Genomic DNA, 18,475 nt, shown 5'->3' on the forward strand with positions numbered 1-18,475 from the left:
TCCTTGGGGCCCGTTGGTCGTTCGGTCGGTGTGCTGGTCTGTATCTATAGGTACATCTCTTTCCCAGATGGATTCGCTTGTGCTGCAAAACAGCTGCTGGCTCTCCGCGTAGATCCGTCCAGCATGTGGGACGTCCAGAGAAGACACGTGGTGCCGCCATGTGTCCGAGCGAAACGTTGAAGGACGTCCCCGAAAGACCACCGGCGTCGTCGGTCGCCGGAGCAGAAAATTTCTATCGCGACATCTTTCTCGTCGTTCGTCGTTGCCGCCAGGAATTAATTCCTTCCTTCTCCTCCTCCTCCTTGCCCTTTTGGCCCAACACTTATGGCGGAAGACCAGCAGACTGCAGCGTCGCTCGTATTACGCTGTGTGCTAGAGGAGTGGGCGTTTTGTTTGCCGAAGGCTGCATGGCGTCGCCTCGAGCGTCGGCAGTGTAAGTATGCGCACTGTCATGTTAACACGTGCCCTTACGGTACCAAGTGCGCATGCTCATGCTTGTACCTGTCCTTATATAAGCAGCCGCTTGTCTGATAATAAACACACTTTGTTCCCTGCCTCCCGGCCGTTCACATGGTGTCAGAAGTGGGGCGGCGACGCGTTTCGCAAGCCGCGTTCACCGCTGTTCTTCGCCGCCCCCTCGTCCAGCTGCACCCCTAGTACCCTCCGGAGAAAGAAGCATGGCCTCGACGGTTCTTCCACCGCCAAAGCCACTGGAAAGTACGGGTGACGCTTACCAGAATTGGATCATCTGGAAAAGTGAGTTTACTCTGTTTTCTACGGCGACCGGACTAAGGAAGCAGCCTAAAGACGTTCAGGCAGCAACCCTTCTTGTGACGATTGGAGAAGAAGCAAGGCGGGTGTTCTATACCTTCGATTTCGCAAATGAGGACGAAAAGAAAGACCTCGATAAGCTGATTGAAAAATTTGAGGCCCACTACAAACCAGCGAAGAATTTAACATTCAACGAGTTTCGTTTCGGCTCCCGAGATCAACGTGAGGGCGAATCTTTTAACGAATGGCTAATCGATATCCGAAGTCTTGCTCGCTTGTGCGAATTCGGAGAGCTGGAGGACAGACTACTGCGCAGTCGAATAATTCTAGGAGTTAAAGACAAGGACCTGCAGCAGAAACTTCTGTCTGAAAATCCGTCGTATGCCAAAACAGTGGAAATATGCCGAGCAAGGGAACAAGCGAAGGAGCATTTCAACGAGACCAGGGAGGCAGGGAACAAAGTGTGTTTATTATCAGACAAGCGGCTGCTTATATAAGGACAGGTACAAGCATGAGCATGCGCACTTGGTACCGTAAGGGCACGTGTTAACATGACAGTGCGCATACTTACAGGCAGCTGTACTGATGCTTCGCTAAAACTGTGCAGCATTACGGAAACCAGCGGCTGGCTTCAGTGAATCAAGTTTGCCGAGCTCGCCAAGTTCCCCGGGGCGTATAAGGCAGGTATAAGTACGTGGTGCCGGGATGTTTGGTTTTTCCCTAGGAACTTCGTGCGGCGAATGACCGACGACGTCGCATGGAGCGTCTTGTTTACGTCGTCTTGCGCTCGCTTTGCTGCTGTGTTCTAGCACGATAGCTGTGGCGTTAACAGAGGCCCGCAACCGTCCCCATGCTGCACGCAACTCCGAAAGTTGATTGGCCTATTATTCGTAGGTGTGTAGATTCGTCCTTGCGCCAGTGAAACTAAACAGTGGAGTGCTCGAAGAGTGGAACAGCGTCACCGCTATAGCTTTCCGCTGAGCTCAAACGGTGCTTCCATCTGCTGCAAACATTAAGGGTTTCTGCGGCCGTAGGAGGGCTGACGAGACCTCGAGCCGAGGTTAGCATGTTTAATTTTCGATTCAATAACTTTGCTAGTCAGTCGGTCGGCCGATCCGCCAATCACTGTCTCGTGGCAACGTCATGTGCTCGCGAGCTGCGATCATTTTGGCCTCAGTTTGGCCTCAGTTTGGCCCCAGCTTGGCCCATGCTTGGCCCATTATTGGCCCCTGCCTGGCCCCTGCTCTGTAGTTTCCGCAGTGCTGCACCGTTTTTCACGAGTCCGAGAGCTATAAAGCAGTACGCGTCGTCTGCGCGGAGGCCGCGCACATGCGTGCAATAGCGCGCCTGGACGACCTTCGCTCGCTTAGGGGGCTCTTTATTAGGGTCCTTGTCTCTTATTCTTCTTTCGTTTTCCCTTCTCTTTCGCCACGGGACCACCTTTTGTTCTTTCGTACCCCGGCACCAGAAATAAGTGGCGCCGGTGCGGACGTCCCTCGGGCCGTTATCCGGCGGATCTCTCATTTCCCGCGCGCGCTGGAGGGGGGGTCTGGCTCTGCTCGCTCGATACAGTGTGCATCGAACGCCTGCACCAAGTCTCCTTTTCTGAAGGCAAAACGCTTGGTTTAGTCCGTTCGTTTAGACCGCTGGTGTAGCCCCGCTGGTTTGGGTTTAGTCCCGGCGGTTTAGTCTTGCTGGTTTGGGTTTGGTGCCGCTGTAGTTTGCGAAAGCGATCAAGACATCTTGCGGCTGCCACTGTGTTCAACTCCCTAAAAATCGGTTTGACCTCTATTCCTCTGAGCGAGTTCTCCAGGGTCTGTGTAGACCTTCTTACCCCGTTTGTTACACACACGAGCAATATTTGTTTTAGTACTGGGAACTGAACAGCGCAGAGACGTAGGACAAACGAGAGGAGCCAGGGCGTTCGTGAAAAGAATGCGCGCGCCAGTGCGTGGATTGTCTTTGCGGTCAGACTTTGGCACAAAACTTGTCATTGCTAGCTGTCCGTCGGTGTACAAACGATCGCTTGTACAATGTGAAGTCTGCTCCCCTGTTGCGTATATGAATCGAACTCCTGTGTCCGTCTTCGCCTGGCCCAGGCGTCGTCCGTGCGAAAGGGTTAACTACGGACCGGCGCGACGCTAGGTTTGAAGGCAGTGTTCGTTGCGTGCCACGGGCCTTTATGGCGTGACTGCTCGTCGACCCCCCCTCTCGAAGTGCGTCCGAGCGGAAGAAAATAGAGGCGCCTTGTTCGTCTCCCTTCCCCGTAGACAACGTCGCGCTCATTTTTGCTCCGCCAGGCTGAAAAAAAAAATGGAGAGGAGGTCCTGAGGGAGGGGGCGACGCACCTGTCGGCCCATTTAGCGCGAAGAATGCCCCAGGCGGGCGAACAACGACCGACCGCGCTCTCGCCGGCGGCGGTCCCTCTGCCCGCCCGTCGCGTTTGGAGTTCGCCGCGGTCGGGCCGACGCTACGTGCCCACAAGCAAAAGAAGCGAGGCGCGAAGGTCAAAACACTTTCCGTCGGCCGAGTAACGGCCCCGTTGCACTTGGAAGAAGATTCGATGTGGCTTCCATTGTATACACGGGTTGCTTCCTCGACTTATCTTTTTTTTTTTTCATACAGCTTGAGGCTAATTTCTTGCCTGTGACTTTGTGGATGGGTTGCTGATCTCGGAGGTCGCGCGTAACTTGATGGATGGCGGCCGTCGCGGTTCCTGTATACGCCGTCTTTCGTCGGAAAGTAACGAGTGCATTGTACGCGTGCGCGGAGTTTGGCACTGGCTTCGCTGGGGGCCTCGTTTATATGGTCCCCTCGATGTTCACAAGTTCTGCGGACATTGGGAAGAACTCTGCTTTTATGGGCTCTGAAATGGGTTCTCATTAAAGTTGGGCTATTCCTGGGATGTGACGCCGCTTCTCGAATACCCTCCAGCCAGAATCTTTTTGATGCGCTTTGCAGAAGCTTAGATATCTGTAGTCAAATTTGAATTTGAGCGTCTTCGCGCCTTTCCCTCTCCTCTCGTCACTTTTTGCACGCTGGAAGGTCGGCGCTCCTCCGCCGCAGCGACGCTGCTCACTGGCCGCGGTCATGGTAGCTGGGTAACGCCTGAAAGAATGTAACCAGTGGCCGTCTCTGTACGAAGCAGGGTGCGACGGAGTGCGGGAGCATGAAAAAGTCGCCGGAAAGGCCTCGCCAACTTTCGCGCGCGATTGTGGGTTCTCTGCTGCGTGTAGAAGTATTATTCGGCTTAGGTGTTCGTGACGAGAGAATGTAATGATTGAGCGAGTTTATGTACTCTCCTCAGAAGATGTTTCAGAGCCCTTTTAAAGAGTGCCGTCTTGTGGCGCTCCTTCTCTTTATTCGAACCCGCCGCGGTGGCTCATTGGTTATGCTGACCCGAAAGACGCGGGTTCGATCCCGGCTGCGGCGGTTGAATTTCTGTGGAGGCGAAATTCTAGAGGCCCGTGTACCGTGCGATGTCAGAGGACGTTAAAGAACCCCAGGTGGTCTAAATTTCCGGACACCTTCACTACGGTGTCCCTCACTTTCTCTTCATTCGATCTGATAGCATACCCTGTAGCGCTTGCATGCCGCCTTTCCTGCTTTTGCTGACATTTCGTGCCACTCCCGAGATTCTGTACTCTAAACAGAAGGGAGTAAAAATGGAGTGAGCGGTCCTTTCCCAAGCAGCACCAGTAACTGGCCCAATATTGGCGAAGGCCGGTCCTACAAAGGACCACAGTGAGACCATGCATTTGTAATATTGGGCCGATTACCTGCGCTGTTTGGGAAAGGGCCGCTTACACCATTTTTACTCCCTTCTATTTGGAGCTTACTCCCTTTTTACTCCCATATAGGCGTAATAATGTTTAGATGGGGAGGGGGGGTGATGCGCGTTGTACACCTTTTCGTCAAAAGTGGGGAGCCCAAGGGGTTTCTTTCTTGGCCGCGCCGTGAGTCTCGCCATGCATCGCCAACGTTCCAGATCCCTTGAAGAGGAATTCTTTTCACCCCTTCCGAAAGTTGGGACTTCCGCGGGTTCTACAGGAGCCCCACTATACGCGGCTTATCAAGCGAACCCCCCTGGACTCTCTACTTTCGACATAGGGTGTACCGTCGTTGCTAAAAACAACGAGGCTGCATGGTTTCAAGACTCGCCTTTCAATACCTGTTGATCTGTAAGGAAGCCGCATCCACTCTACGACTGAGAAGCAAACCATACTCTAAACAGAAAGGAATAAAAAGGGAGTAAGCTGTTCTCTTACTGTCTTTTATAGAAGGGGATGTGCTAGAGGGCAGTTTACTCCTCTTTACTCCCATATAGGAGTATTTAAGTTGAGTGCATACAGCGTGATTACTTTTTTCAAATACGGTACTCAAGTTCAGCTCCTGGAACACCTTGCATAGTAGTAGTAGTAGTGGTAGTAGTAGTAGTAGTAGTAGTAGTAGACCTTTATTCGACCATAATTTACAGGCCGAGCATGTCGACCACCTGGGCGATCAGATGTCGCTGTTCTTCCTCCCCTTCAGCGCCAAGCCAGTAGCGCCAGGTGGTGATGGATAAAGAAGGTGGGGGGTAGGAACCCGACTGCTGAGCAGCCGGGCAATAGAAGAGGCAATGGGCCAGGTCCGCATAGATACAGGTGCAGTTGGGACAGGAAGGGTCCGATCGATAGCGATATAGAAAGAGGCGGGACGGCGTGATGACTGCATTCATTTAGATGTGCCGAAGAAGGCGAGCCTCCGGCACCGTGAGTGATGGATGAGGGGGAGGGTAGAGACGTTTGTCGAGGCGGAGCTCGAGTTAGTCCTCTTTTATGGCGCGGCGAAGGGTGAGTCTCCCACCGTCCTCAGAGGGCTTGGGCCAGGGGATCAACGTAATCTTTGGTACTGCGTGTTCCTTCAAGATCGCACATGCTTCGCGCTATGGTCAGCGTCGTTTACTTTTTTCTATTTGTCCTATAGCCACTGGGTGCTTCATTTCCTATCCGATATGTAGGGCGCTCGCTCATAGCGTAGCATATGTTTCCTCTTCCCCATGCAGGTTGACCCTCTTTTTCGAGCTGGTTAACCAGAAGGTGACATCCTTCTCTCCTTACTTGTTCTGTGCATTTACGAACAGCTTCTGTGACGCGTCGTTTCGTTTGTTTGTTTGATTTTTCTCAATTCTTTTCCCCCATTTCTGTTTCGCCTTGTGCGCGTTGCGTCCCCCATTGTTCCTTTGTTCCTTCTGTCGCCACCTGTGACATATTTTTTTTTTCCTCTCGCTTTCATGGCTTTGATTTCTGGGCGACCCACTTTCTACTGCATATATCCACAGATCACACTCGTGCGATGTGGTCTTTTGCACAGCCACTCTTCGCGTTGTTTAAAATGCACGTGCCCCGTTGGGCGTTCAAGATTGCTTTCTACTCTGCCCGTGTCCAGTCTGTTCCGAACTGGCAGTATAATCGCGGTTTCCCGGTGGCTTCGTTATATGGTCGCCGCCATCACACCGGATGCGCGGTGCATTTTATATTACGCGTTTTATCTTATCCGCTTATCATTGGCAGTTATGCCAGAGCTTCCCATTGAACTTGCCAGTTGCGAAAGTTCCCATAGAGCCGATGTGTCATCTGGCACTCATTGTTATCGAGCTGTATTCGCTTTCTGTTACACCATCTGCTGCATTCAGGCGTACAGCTGAGGTATACTCGAAAAAAAAATTACCGGGGGCACTAATTGTCTCCTTACGTGCTATGAATGCGAAATTATTGTGCACTTCTGCTGTTTCCGTTTGTGCGTTTGTGGTCGATCATATCTGTGGTATCCTGCGCGTTTGTGTAACAGTTCGCGTAAGCCACCAAACCGAACACAATTCGGAGCTCCGTTGGTTGATGCCCGTATATGGCGACGAGTCCTCGTACCACTACCAGCGCAGTGGTACAGCGATTAAGCGATGCGCCACTGCACTTGCAGGTGACTGTTTCGGTCAGTCACCGGTAGAGATTGTGCGACCCTTGTTGCTCTTCCCGTGGTACTTCTCGCGCAGCTTACCCGAGTTACTGCCCGAGCTTACCCGAGCTTCTTCCCATTGGCTGCAGCTTGCGCGGCGCTCCTCCGAACTTTCCCGAGTTACTGCCGAGCTCCCTCCCATTGGCTGCAACTTGCGCGGGGCTCCCCCGAATTTACCCGAGCTACTTTGTGGACAGAAAGTGGTGATACGCCACGCATGAGGCAAATAATGCTTACGTAAGCAATACACAGGTTCAGTTGGCTATCCCCAGGCGGCGACGGTATCTTCCAACATCCTAACGTCAACAAACTGGCCACGCATTTTAACTAGTACGATTAAAAAAAACCCGGCGTCGTGCAACCTGACAGTGGTACCCGGCCATGGCCGTTCGTGACGTAACCTTCGAGGAACTAATTGACGGGGCGCGTGTCTCGAAATTTCGCCGCTTTGTCCCCGTCCTCTCGCTATAGGGTTACGTAGTAGGCAGCGGGGAGGCCTTCCCATTTAGCAGTCGCCGAGGCCGGTAGCGCGTCGAGATTGTTGGAGGACGCGCAAATTAAATGACACGCGCTTTAGCGCTCGCGTCGCTACCGAGTCGCGCCGCCGTGGACCTAAACACAAACAAAAAAGAAAGATCCAAAAAGACCGCGGACGAAGAGAGGTTACGCGACGTCGGCGTAACGCTCGCGTAGCACCCTCGAAGGCGTGACGCGCTGCTCCTTCGTGCTTACACCTGCACCGAAAAAAAAAAAGCCGCCGAGGTCTTTCGACGTCTCTCTATTTTTGTTGTTGTTTTTTAAGCGAAACGCTAGCAAACTGCCGCGCGTGAGCAGTCGCGCAACGCGGTCACGCGTCGCAACCGCGTTGCCGCCGCCGCCGCGTTGAATCCTCCTCCTCCTCCTCCTCCTCTACTCCCCTAGCGGCGTGCGCTCGCAACACCACGGGGGCGTTGTTGCGATAGCAGTGGCGCGAACGCGAGAGTTGCTTTCGCTGAATGTGCACTAACGCGACCTCGGGGCGAACCGCCGGAAGTCGAGATCCCATCGGTGAAATTCGGTTTTGTTTTCTTTGTCTTTCGTTTTCTTTTTTTGCGAAGAATGCGGGAGATAAAGTGAAAGCTTTGCAGCGTTAAACGAGGGACTTATTTAGGCAGGTGTCTTCTCTCCCCCCCTCCGCCCGCCGCCCCCCTCTTATTGAGCGCTAAAGAAAACCCCGCCCTCTTAGAGCCTGCATAGCATGTCTTGTATACCTCCCCCGCCCTGTGATGGTACTCTTCCCTGAATCTTTTCTCGTGCTCTTGAGTCTGCTCCTTGATGAAATAAAAAAAAAGAAAACTGGAACAATAATAAAAAAATAACGATGGAGGGAGAATTAAACGGAACGAGACATGATGGTGGTGGGAATGTAGAGTTCCTCGCTCTCACTCGCGCCGTGGTCGTGGTTGCGGTTTCTTTTTTTTGTTGTTTTGTTTTTGTCGCCGTCGAGCTTCGTCCCGCTGGGCGGTTACTCTCTGCGTCGCGGTTTCGGTTTTGTTTCGTCTCCGACGCTAGACTGGCGCGTTGACTTCGCGCAAAGTGCGCGCGAGGGTCTCCCTCCCAGCCGCGGTTGGTGTTATTACCCTTTCCCTCTATCCCCCTCTCGTTCGCGCCGCCGCGCACCACTTCATAACAGAGCTTTACGAAGGCTTCCCCCCTACTCCGCTTAAAGCCCCTTTCCGCTCATTCAGCTGCCCGCACGTCCGGTCTGACGGCTTTACCCCCCCCCCCCCCCCCCCCCGTTCTTCCTTTAGGCGAATGTATGGTAGTACCGCGGTGTGTGTGGTGCGGTGCGTTGGTGCGGCGCGGCTTCTCCGACTGGCAACGCGGAGCGATTGGAGGAAGTGACTTGCATTTTGTTGGTTTCGTTTTCGCGCTCTCGGCTTGTCTCTTCCCGTCTCACTCTCTCCCAACTTGCCTCTCGCAGCGACCCTGGTCGCACCGAGCCTGTTGCGCATTATACGTGGAACCCCACAGTGTGTCTGCATCTTCCTGCCCGATATTATGCGTGTTTGTTTTGCATCGCGAAGCCAGCCTGGCCGCCTTTTCCTCGTACTTGGCGCTCCGCCGCCGCGTCCCGTTGTTGCGGTACGGAGCGCCGTACGTCGCTTGAAGCTGGCAGCGACTATGGGCGACGCAGTCTGTTTTAAGGCGAAAGCCTTTAATGCCTCATCGTTGTCGACAGAAGGTTGTCAGCAGAGGTGTCACGCTTTTCGGTTGGTCGAAATGGTTATGACTTCAGAGTGCGCTGATTCGCAGTAATGAGGTCACCCACGGATGCCTGACGCCCCCTTTTGGAGCAGACGACAACTAATGAAATAGTTGTCGTCCGCTCCGACAGGGGGCGTGAGGCGTCCGCGGGTGACCACATTACATACCTCATTACTGCGAACAGAGCCATGTATACAACCGAACTCATCGAAGCAGCGTGGGAGTCGTGCTAAAGTAGTCAAAGTCGGCAGTCAGAGTGTGTGGTTGTAATGTGTAGTCAAAGTGTCAAATAAAGCAGTCGTCAAATAATAAAGCAGTAGTCAAATAAAGCACTAGTACAGCTCAAACAGTCTCGCAGTCAATGCCAAACAGTGCGCCAGGAAAGGCTTTCGCCTTGCAGCACTTTAGATAGCCAAAGTTCGCCCTGAATTTTTTAGCGTTATTTCAGGGACTTCGCGTGACACCAGGTTCAGCAGTGGTATACTCCCGCATCACTAATCGGCAGTGTGATCCGGTGTGACCTTTATTCTCAGTAAACAAAAAAAAATCGTTGTCTAGTCTTGGTTATGCTGACGTTCAGTTCAGTTCAGTTTATTTCCTTAAAGACCCCTATTCAGGGGTATTACATAAAGGGTGGGGCTACAGGTATAACATGAGATTTGGTTTAATCTAACATCAGCTGCGTTAACTCTTGGTGGAATCTTGATGGACAGGTAACGGATGCGACTTGGTTTGTTTGTTTGTTTGTTTGTTTGTTTGAAAGCAAAATGCGCGTTTATTGCTGAGATTTGATTCCAAGATTGAACTTTTTTTTTCCACTTGATTTAAACTCACGACGTCAGTGATCACTCATGACGTTCCCTGCAAAAATGCCTTCGGGCGCTGCAGGACTCTGTAGCAAATAAATAAATAAAAAGTGATGACCGCGACCCCTTGACCACCAATGGCACTGAACGTTTGTGTTCCGACTTTTGTATAAAAGCTCCGTTTTGAAAGACAGTAACATCTTTGTCGTTTGTAAGCCCTAATCTATCGATTGAAGCCAACTCCAGTTCGTCCTGGGTGTCCAAAATTTATTTCTCATTACATCCCTTCTCTCGACGAGGTGTCAGTGTCAGCTTCTCTTCTGACTGTAATGCTCGCGCTGCCTCAGCCAAACTCGTTTTGCAGCCTTTTAGCGGTCTCATGGAGGAAGGAAAGAACTTCCTCCATGAGCGGTCTACACCAATGTTTGTGTTCAAATATTGAAGTTCCGCCGAAACAGCAAAAAAGTGCTTAGTTGGGACGCAAGTGCATTTTGAAATGGAAAGCTGCCTCTTACTCTTGCTGCGGACTGTGCAGTAAACTTCAACATAAAATGGAAACTTCAATAACGCGAAGCAATCTGTTGCTGTGCATGCAAGTAAGTGTTTGTTAGTTCTTAGGTAGCTTTGTCGTTGACGAAGGGTCTTGTGGCACTTTTCCGCTTTAAAAGACGTGAATTTCGCATTAATGTTCCCTTTAACTTTTTTTTTTATTTGATACCTCAAAGGCCCCTGGTATGGGGCATTACATGAGGGATGGGCATGACAGTTATACAATAATGGTCTTGATGGCGTTCTTAAAATGGATGGCGTTGATGTGATGCACGGCGTCCTGTGGTAGACTTTGCAACTGACTGTACATACCTTATCACTCTACAGGCTGCAACTGCAGCTAATCCTTTTATTAGAGTGCGTGTGAAAAAAATTAACGAATCGCTGTATAAATGCATGCTCTATATAGGCTGTGAGCCGCGCTGCATGCTCGTCACTGTATCAACATTCTCGCTGTATACCCGCTTCCCGTTTCCGTTTCGTTCGTGGGAACGCATAAGCCAAGCGCGGTGCATATCGCGAGACCCGCATCATTGGTATACGAGCGCGAAATGTTGTATGCAAGGATAAAAATAAAGTATAGGAGCACGAGGGCACGGGCTCTGCTCTGAAGTAACATCCTCTTTCGGCGGGCTACATATACAGGCCGGTCCGGTGTGTTACGCAGTCGGTGGGGAAGGACTCGGTTGAATGCTGATGGCGCTGGCTGCGCTGGGTATAGCTTGTGTATGTACGTCACGTTTCCCCTCGTGTATAATTTCTGCAATTCATGTGCGTTCCGCCGTAAAACTCGGCATTCGCTCTTTGGCACACTGTAAAGGTAAAATTTCACTTTTTTTTCGTCGTTACATGCGGTCTCCAGCGGCGACGCGTGTCGACGTGTGCTCGAGCGGAGTCTTTTAGGAATCCAAGCACGGCGGCTCGCCGGGGGGATTGAGATTGAAACCTTGGAGCGGAATGAACGGATCGAGTTTGCTTTTCATTCGGCGATCTATCGCGATCGCGGGGTTGTTAATATTCGCGTAGCAACACGGTCTGGCGTGCGCAGTAAAACACGTTTGGGGACAAGTTGATGGATTTGTATAGAAGATTAAGCGTAACAAAACGACGGGAAGCGCATGTCCCGTCGTTCTTATACGTGCTGCTGTTTTGTTGCGCTTCATATTCTGCAGTGTGTGTCATAGAGTGACCCTGCAATCAGGGAAGAGGGAGTAAAAAGAGCCGCTTCCGGAGAGGGAGTAAAAAATGCCGCTTTCAAAAGGGGAGTTAGGAAGCGCCGCTTCTGGAAGGGGAGTAGAAGGGCCGCCTGGCCCGTTAACCGGGCTGATGATCTGATTTTGCTCCGCACACGGTATCTTTCTTTCGGCAAAACGCAACGCTATAGCTTCTGTTACCGCTGTTTGCTGTGTATTTGGATATAGTACGAAGCGAACTTTTCTTCATAGCGGATCAGCGTACATGATGCCGACAATTTTCCTGCATATTTTCTTCAGCAATTCTTGAAGGTACTGGTGAGCGCTGTCAAAATACGCTCACCTATGCCTCCAAGAATGTATTGTATTACTGTATCGTAATGTATTGTATTGTATTGAATGTATTTCCAGCTAGCCCCAGCAGTAGCTCTCTTCAGCAAGTTTACTTTTAGTGTGCAAGCTTTATTTGAATTTATTGCCAGAATAGTCCAGCAAAATAAATTTTGCTGCGGGTCGCGTTGACATAATGGGCGGCGGTGTATAGTGCACCTGTTCTGCTCGGCATAGATGTACCTGTTACTGTTACGGCGCCATTAACAGATCGCATCGTCTCAGCCAGAGTAAACTCATGTCCTACACTCTAAACATGAATAAGCCTGTATGGGCGTAAAAAGGGAGTAAGTTCTTCTCTAGCGCACTTCCTTTCAAGGGCGGGGTAAGTTTCGGAGTAGATTTCGATCACTTAAACATATGCGGAATGCTTACTCTAGGCAAAAGTTCTGTATTCCCACTGCAGAGCATAGTAACTTGATGCAGTTAGCAATGGGAAGAGGCTTTCAAACTCGGCATCGCAAGTCCTGAGGTTAACACATAGAGGAGATTAAAACCTCGGTTCAAATCTGCGATGTCAGTGCACGTTAAAGAACCCCAGGTGGTCGAAATTTCCGGACCCCTTCGCTACGGCGTCTCTCATAGCCTTAGTCGCTTTGGGACGTTAAACCCCATAAATCAACCAACCAACCATCAAATCTTTGCGAATGCTACTGAACTTCGCATGTTCTGAAGAGGGAGTTCGTTTCCGTTGCCAACCGTAAGTGTTCCGTATTTTTAATGACTGAAATCTACCACAGGGATTGGACAGCATGCCCAGACCATTACAGGGAGTGCGCTATAATACAGCTTACTCCTTTTTGTTTTACTCCCTTCGTGTTTCGAGTGTACGAATTACAACGGTTCACTTCTGACACGTGTTAGTTTTGTACTTGATTTTTAACTTGAAAGCCTTTAATGCCTCATCGTTGTCGATAGATGGCTGTCGGCAGAGGTGTCACGCTTTTTCTAGTCAGACCAGAAAAAAAACTATTTGTACACGATGGGATTCGAACCACCATCCTTCCGTTCCGCACCCGAGCGTGCTAATGGCTACGCTACTTCCTGCCAACGCTTATGTAGTTCTCCTTGTCTAGGACGCTGGAGTGTTTGCAGAAAGGCGTGGAATCAGACGGATGGCTCCCAAACGCCCTCCAGTGTCTCCAGCATTTAAGATTCACAAACCGTTGTGCACTTAATTAACATCTTAACCACACATCGGTCACAGAAGCAGCAACACCGCGCTAAAGGCTTTCGCCTCTCCGCACTTTAGGTCAACAAAGTGCCCCCTTGAATTATTTTTTCGAGTGTTTTGCACGCATATCGCTTGCCTTTCACGGCGGCAGGCCCCTCTCGGTCATCCTCGGCGATATTTCGCTGCACAGCTTTCGAGTCGCCATAATGTATACATTCGAGACGTGCGTCGGGCGTGGCTAATCGTGCGCATCATGATCGCACGCGGTGCGGGAATCGAGCGCTCGCGCGTGAGCTCGTTTGCAGTTTTGTCCATTTTTCGCTCCTTAATTACGAAGCGTCCGTGCGGGGCCGCGCGCGAAACCTAAGATCGTGATGGGACACGCACGCTCTCGATGTGCGTGCGTCTGTACCAGTTCTCTGAAGCTCCTCGCGAGCCTTCGTACGACGGGTCAAACACGTTTGGTGCCCGCTGCTTTGCCGCATGCAGTCCGCCTTGGCTTCTTCTCGACCCTGTTTTTTTTCTTCCATCGCCGATTGAGCTTGCTTTAAGCGGAGGCGGACCTTTGGTAATCCCATACACCTGCGGCGTGGGGCTTGTTTGCTCAATGACTTCCTCTTCCTTCCTGGCCGGTTTGCAGGGTACGCAGTTCAAGGCGGTAGGCTGGGTTGAGAGCTGGACGTCTTTGGTTTGACTTCCACTTCTAGCAGCTGTTCTAGAAGTCCTTGACAGATGAAGGGATCAGAAGTGGTTCGAAGAAATCGTGGGCTGGGTTGGTTATGCTGCTTATGCGGCATGTAGGAATTGGGGATGCATATGTAGACTCGCGAGTAGTATGAAAGATAACGGCTGATTAGTGCGGTACCAGCAATTGCTTCCTGTGTATTAGCGAAAAAGTGCCTTTAATATTCCAGTTAGGCTCCTTCTGGACAATTGATCCCCGTCAGTACTGTTCAAATTCGGTACTGAGGTTATGGTGGTGATGTGACACTTTTATTAAAACAGCCTTTCTGTTAAGCGTTCAGTAGGTCTTGGGCCAAGGTGACGAGGGCGCGTTGCAGGTTCAGGCCCCGGGAGGCAAGCCAGATGGGCCACGGTGGGGGTGGGGGGAAAGGATAGGCGGGGGACTGGAAGGCTGCGTGGCACTGTGTAAGGCAGTGTTCTATGTCTGCATATGTGTGTGGACAGTTTGGGCACTGAGGTGTGGAAGTGTACCGGTACATATAAAGTTTGGCTGGTGTGCGTAGGAGATTAAACTGTATTCGGCGAAGAATGCGAGCGTCACGGATCGATAAGGATGGGTGCGGCGGGAGTTTGAGTGCTCTGAGTTCACGTGTGCTCTGAGTTCACGTGTGCTCTGAGTTCACGTGTGCTCTGACGCGATAGCTTAGAGCGCATGTTCGGCGGCAACCCCTGGGGTGTGAGAAATTCCCATTGGTCGATGGCGATGTGACGTCACAGCTGTGGACCAATTAACGAGGGCAAAAAAAAGGAAAAAGAAAAGAAAAGGCAAAAAAAGAAATGAACGAGAATGGAAGAGGCTCCAAGGCGGATTCTGAATGGTCCATGTTGAGTTCCGCAGGGTTTCTCCATAGCGCTGTCACATATTGTCCTTGCTAAGCATTTACTTAGGAGTTTGCAGGTTTTCGCTTGCATGTGAGATGCTGCGCAAGTTTGGTAAATTTGCGTGACGTGGTGCTGCAATTTACTTTTGAGTGCTCAAAATTAAATGTTCACGGATGGTCACGCAACATGTGTGGTACGGACGTAATTATTCCTAGTTAAAGTCACCACTTCACACATTAGGCAGAGCATTGACAATTCATTGTGAAAGACCACCTAATGAAGGTCTGCAAGCAAGGTACCAAAAGCACCTCGGCTGAAAGAGTACAGACAATCCCTCACGAACACTAGCACATGAAAAGATATATATGCATATGATATGTGCGCCCGTCTGTCAACCGATAGTGCATTAGTCAAACCATGATCGTCATTATTGGAGATATTTTGAAAGTGAAAGGAAGAAAAATACTTTTATTTGTTGGGAACGTGATGAGCACTGTTTCCGATTTTTTTTTTTTTTTTAGGAGGAACGCTTGGAAGTAAGGACTGCCAAGCAATTCTTTTACTGGAATACAAAACTGAGCAAGTTATAAAATAATGTTTGACTGCACAAAGGAAGAGGTCAAGATAAAGGGCACATACTGGAACAGGGATGCTTTTTGATTAAAACAGAACGCGATCCCACGAGTTGGCCACGTACCACAATTTGCACAAAATTAAGCCCCGAATTTGTTCTTTACCTTCCCTGTCCTCCAGATTTGGTCCCGCCTGATGTAATATTTTCTGCAGACATGACATATGTCTTCGCTGGACAGATATATGTATATCCGATGCCGCAAGCCGCGCGCATTTCATGCTTTCCCGATTGGTTAAACAAGTGGGAAACTTGGCTTCACGGAGTCTGCTGAACGTTCAGTGTGCCTACCTCTCTATGCCTTAGCAGGATTGCAGGATCCCAGACTGCTGCTTCTTTTAAATGTCTACCTAAAACTGGCAGTGCATTTGATATATCTGCACGTGTTTTACAATGTTTTCTGGACACATACAGAGGACTCGCGACAGTTAAAACTCGGATAATTCACATTTCCGGTTAATCCAAGCAAATTCCAAAATTTTGGTTGGTTTGGTTTATGGGGTTTAACGTCCCAAAGCGACTCAGGCTATGAGGGACGCCGTAGTGAAGGGCTCCGGAAATTTCGACCACCTGGGGTTCTTTAACGTGCACTGACATCGCACAGTACACGGGCCTCTAGAATTTCGCCTCCATCGAAGTTCAACCGCCGCGGCCGGGATCGAACCCGCGTCTTTCGGCCCAGCAACCGAGCACCATAACCACTGAGCCACCGCGGCGGCCTTTGGTTGGCCGGGTGCATTTTCGATGCATTTTGGTGATGATAGTGAATTTCTATGGCGCAAGGGTATCTGCGGCGAAATAGCGCCGTGGCACAAGGTTGTTTTCGTTTTTCTCAAGGTGGGGTCAAAGAACCATTTCCCAAGCATTTCACCCTGCGTGATTAAGCCGAGCACCAGGCCAGGGGAAAGCTTGTACCCATTGTATCACCGGTGGGTACCCGGCGGCACTGGGGATCGAACTCTGCACATCCCGCATGCTAGGCGGATGCTCAATCACTTGCCACCGCTGCGGTCCTTTTCGACGCATTTTAAAACCGCACTTAAACCGCGCTCTTCCTCTTTTTCAAGCCGCCGCTGTGGCTCAGTGGTTATGGTGCTCGGCTGCTGACCCGAAAGACGCGGGTTCGATCCCGGCCGCGGCGGCTAGAATTTCTTTGGAGGAGAAATTCTAGAGGCCCGTGTACTGTGCGATGTCAGTGCACGTTAAAGAACCCCAGGTGGTCGAAATTTCCGGAGCCCTCCACTACCCGAAAGACGCGGGTTCGATCCCGGCCGCGGCGGCTAGAATTTGTTTGGAGGAGAAATTCTAGAGGCCCGTGTACTGTGCGATGTCAGTGCACGGTAAAGAACCCCAAGTGGTCGAAATTTCCGGAGCCCTCCACTACGGCGTCTCTCATAGCCTGAGGCGCTTTGGGACGTTAAACCCCATAAAACCAAACCAAACCAATCTTCGTCTTTTTCCGTGCTCCAACGTTCTTGACGCGCAAAAGAGCAGCGGTCGAGGTCACGTGGTGCCGCAAAACTCGGACGCTCGAGCTCCGACCGGCACTCCAAGTTATCGGAGGTCGCCGCATAGTTTCGTTTTCTGAGCTTCGGTATCAGCCCGCGGCGATATCTGCTTTGGGCCGCGCATCAGTGAGCCAACACGTCAGTAATCTTTTTTTTTTTTTTTTAGAAAGCGTCTCACCGTTCCGTCGCAAATGTACGGTCTCCTCGCTTTTGTCCGCGTGGTCCTGTGCCCCGAAAATGCACGCTCATTACGAGCTGCTCGTAGTTTGTGTGGTGAAGCCTCCTTACACTAATTCCGCCGCTTGTGAGGAGGCTCCATCGTTACCGCGTCGCACCTGTGAAGGAGGTCGAGGAAGGCTATTGCAATTTTGAAATAGTTGAAATTTTGAAATATTCTCGACAGTGGGCATGCAGTACAGCATGACTGAACATTGAAAAGTGGTCATTGCCGCGCAGTTCTCTTTTTTTACTGAATTTCAAGCCGTCCTGTGTTGATAGACTACTGTGTACTGTTTACGAAGAGGCTTGTTTCACTGTTATTTGAGCTTTTACATGCTAGGAAACGTTGGAAAATTAAATAATGGTACTGCTCCTGCCTGCTGTTGTTGCAGGCAGACTGCAGTGACTTTAGTAAAGCTTCTACTGCATAGATTCCTGAGGCTGGGCTGCATCACTGTCTACATCCAGTTGGTGTCACAAAGTGGTTTTCTGTGTTGACATTTCAAGTTTGAATGCAGTTGCAGGAAAACATTTAAATGCAATTTTCTTTGCTATAAATTCTTCTTTTGTTGCTGGACAGATATTGACATTATAAATTCCTTTTTTGTTGCCAGACAGATATTGACATTATAAATTCCTCTTTTGTTGCCAGACAGATTTTGCCATTATACATTCCTCTTTTGTTGCTGGATAGATATTTGCGTTATAAATTCCTTTTTTGTTGCCAGACAGACATTTGCATTATAAATTCCTCTTTTGTTGCCAGACAGATATTTGCATTATAAATTCCTCTTTTGTTGCCAGACAGATATTTGCATTATAAATTCCTCTTTTGTTGCCAGACAGATATTTGCATTATAAATTCCTCTTTTGTTGCCAGACAGATGTTTGCGTTATAAATTCCTCTTTTGTTGCCAGACAGATATTTGCGTTATAAATTCCTCTTTTGTTGCTGGACAGATATTTGCATTATAAATTCCTCTTTTGTTGCTGGCCAGATATTTGCGTTTTAAATTCCTCTTTTGTTGCTGGACAGATATTTGCATTATAAATTCCTCTTTTGTTGCCGGACAGGTTTTGCCATTATAAATTCCTCTTTTGTTGCCGGACAGGTTTTGCCATTATAAATTCCTATTTTGTTGCCGGACAGATTTTGCCATTATAAATTCCTCTTTTGTTGCCGGACAGATTTTGCCATTATAAATTCTTTTGTTGCCGGACAGATTTTGCCATTATAAATTCTTTTGTTGCCGGACAGGTTTTGCCATTATAAATTCCTCTTTTGTTGTCGGACAGGTTTTGCCATTATAAATTCCTCTTTTGTTGCCGGACAGGTTTTGCCATTATAAATTCCTCTTTTTTGCCGGACAGGTTTTGCCATTATAAATTCCTCTTTTGTTGCCGGACAGATTTTGCCATTATAA

At 49.9% G+C, this 18,475-nt stretch overlaps 1 protein-coding gene across 4 annotated transcripts in view; it reads left to right on the forward strand.

Annotated features, from left to right (window-relative positions):
- The first annotated feature begins 704 nt into the window (after positions 1-704).
- LOC149366121 (kinesin-like protein KIF21A) overlaps positions 705-18,475 on the forward strand; it is a 60,120-nt gene continuing 42,349 nt past the window's right edge. For 3 of the 4 annotated variants that reach the window (XM_089548819.1, XM_089548828.1, XM_089548838.1), the window contains exon 1: positions 706-756. The gene's annotated coding sequence lies outside the window, so the exon portion shown is untranslated. Of the gene's footprint in view, positions 757-18,475 lie in introns of all 4 variants that reach the window. The other variant, XM_089548809.1, reaches the window with a different exon arrangement.

The sequence above is a fragment of the Amblyomma mixtum genome, chromosome 1, assembly GCF_055824585.1.
Source record: "Amblyomma mixtum isolate Tamu chromosome 1, ASM5582458v1, whole genome shotgun sequence".
Taxonomy (NCBI): Eukaryota; Metazoa; Arthropoda; class Arachnida; order Ixodida; family Ixodidae; genus Amblyomma; species Amblyomma mixtum.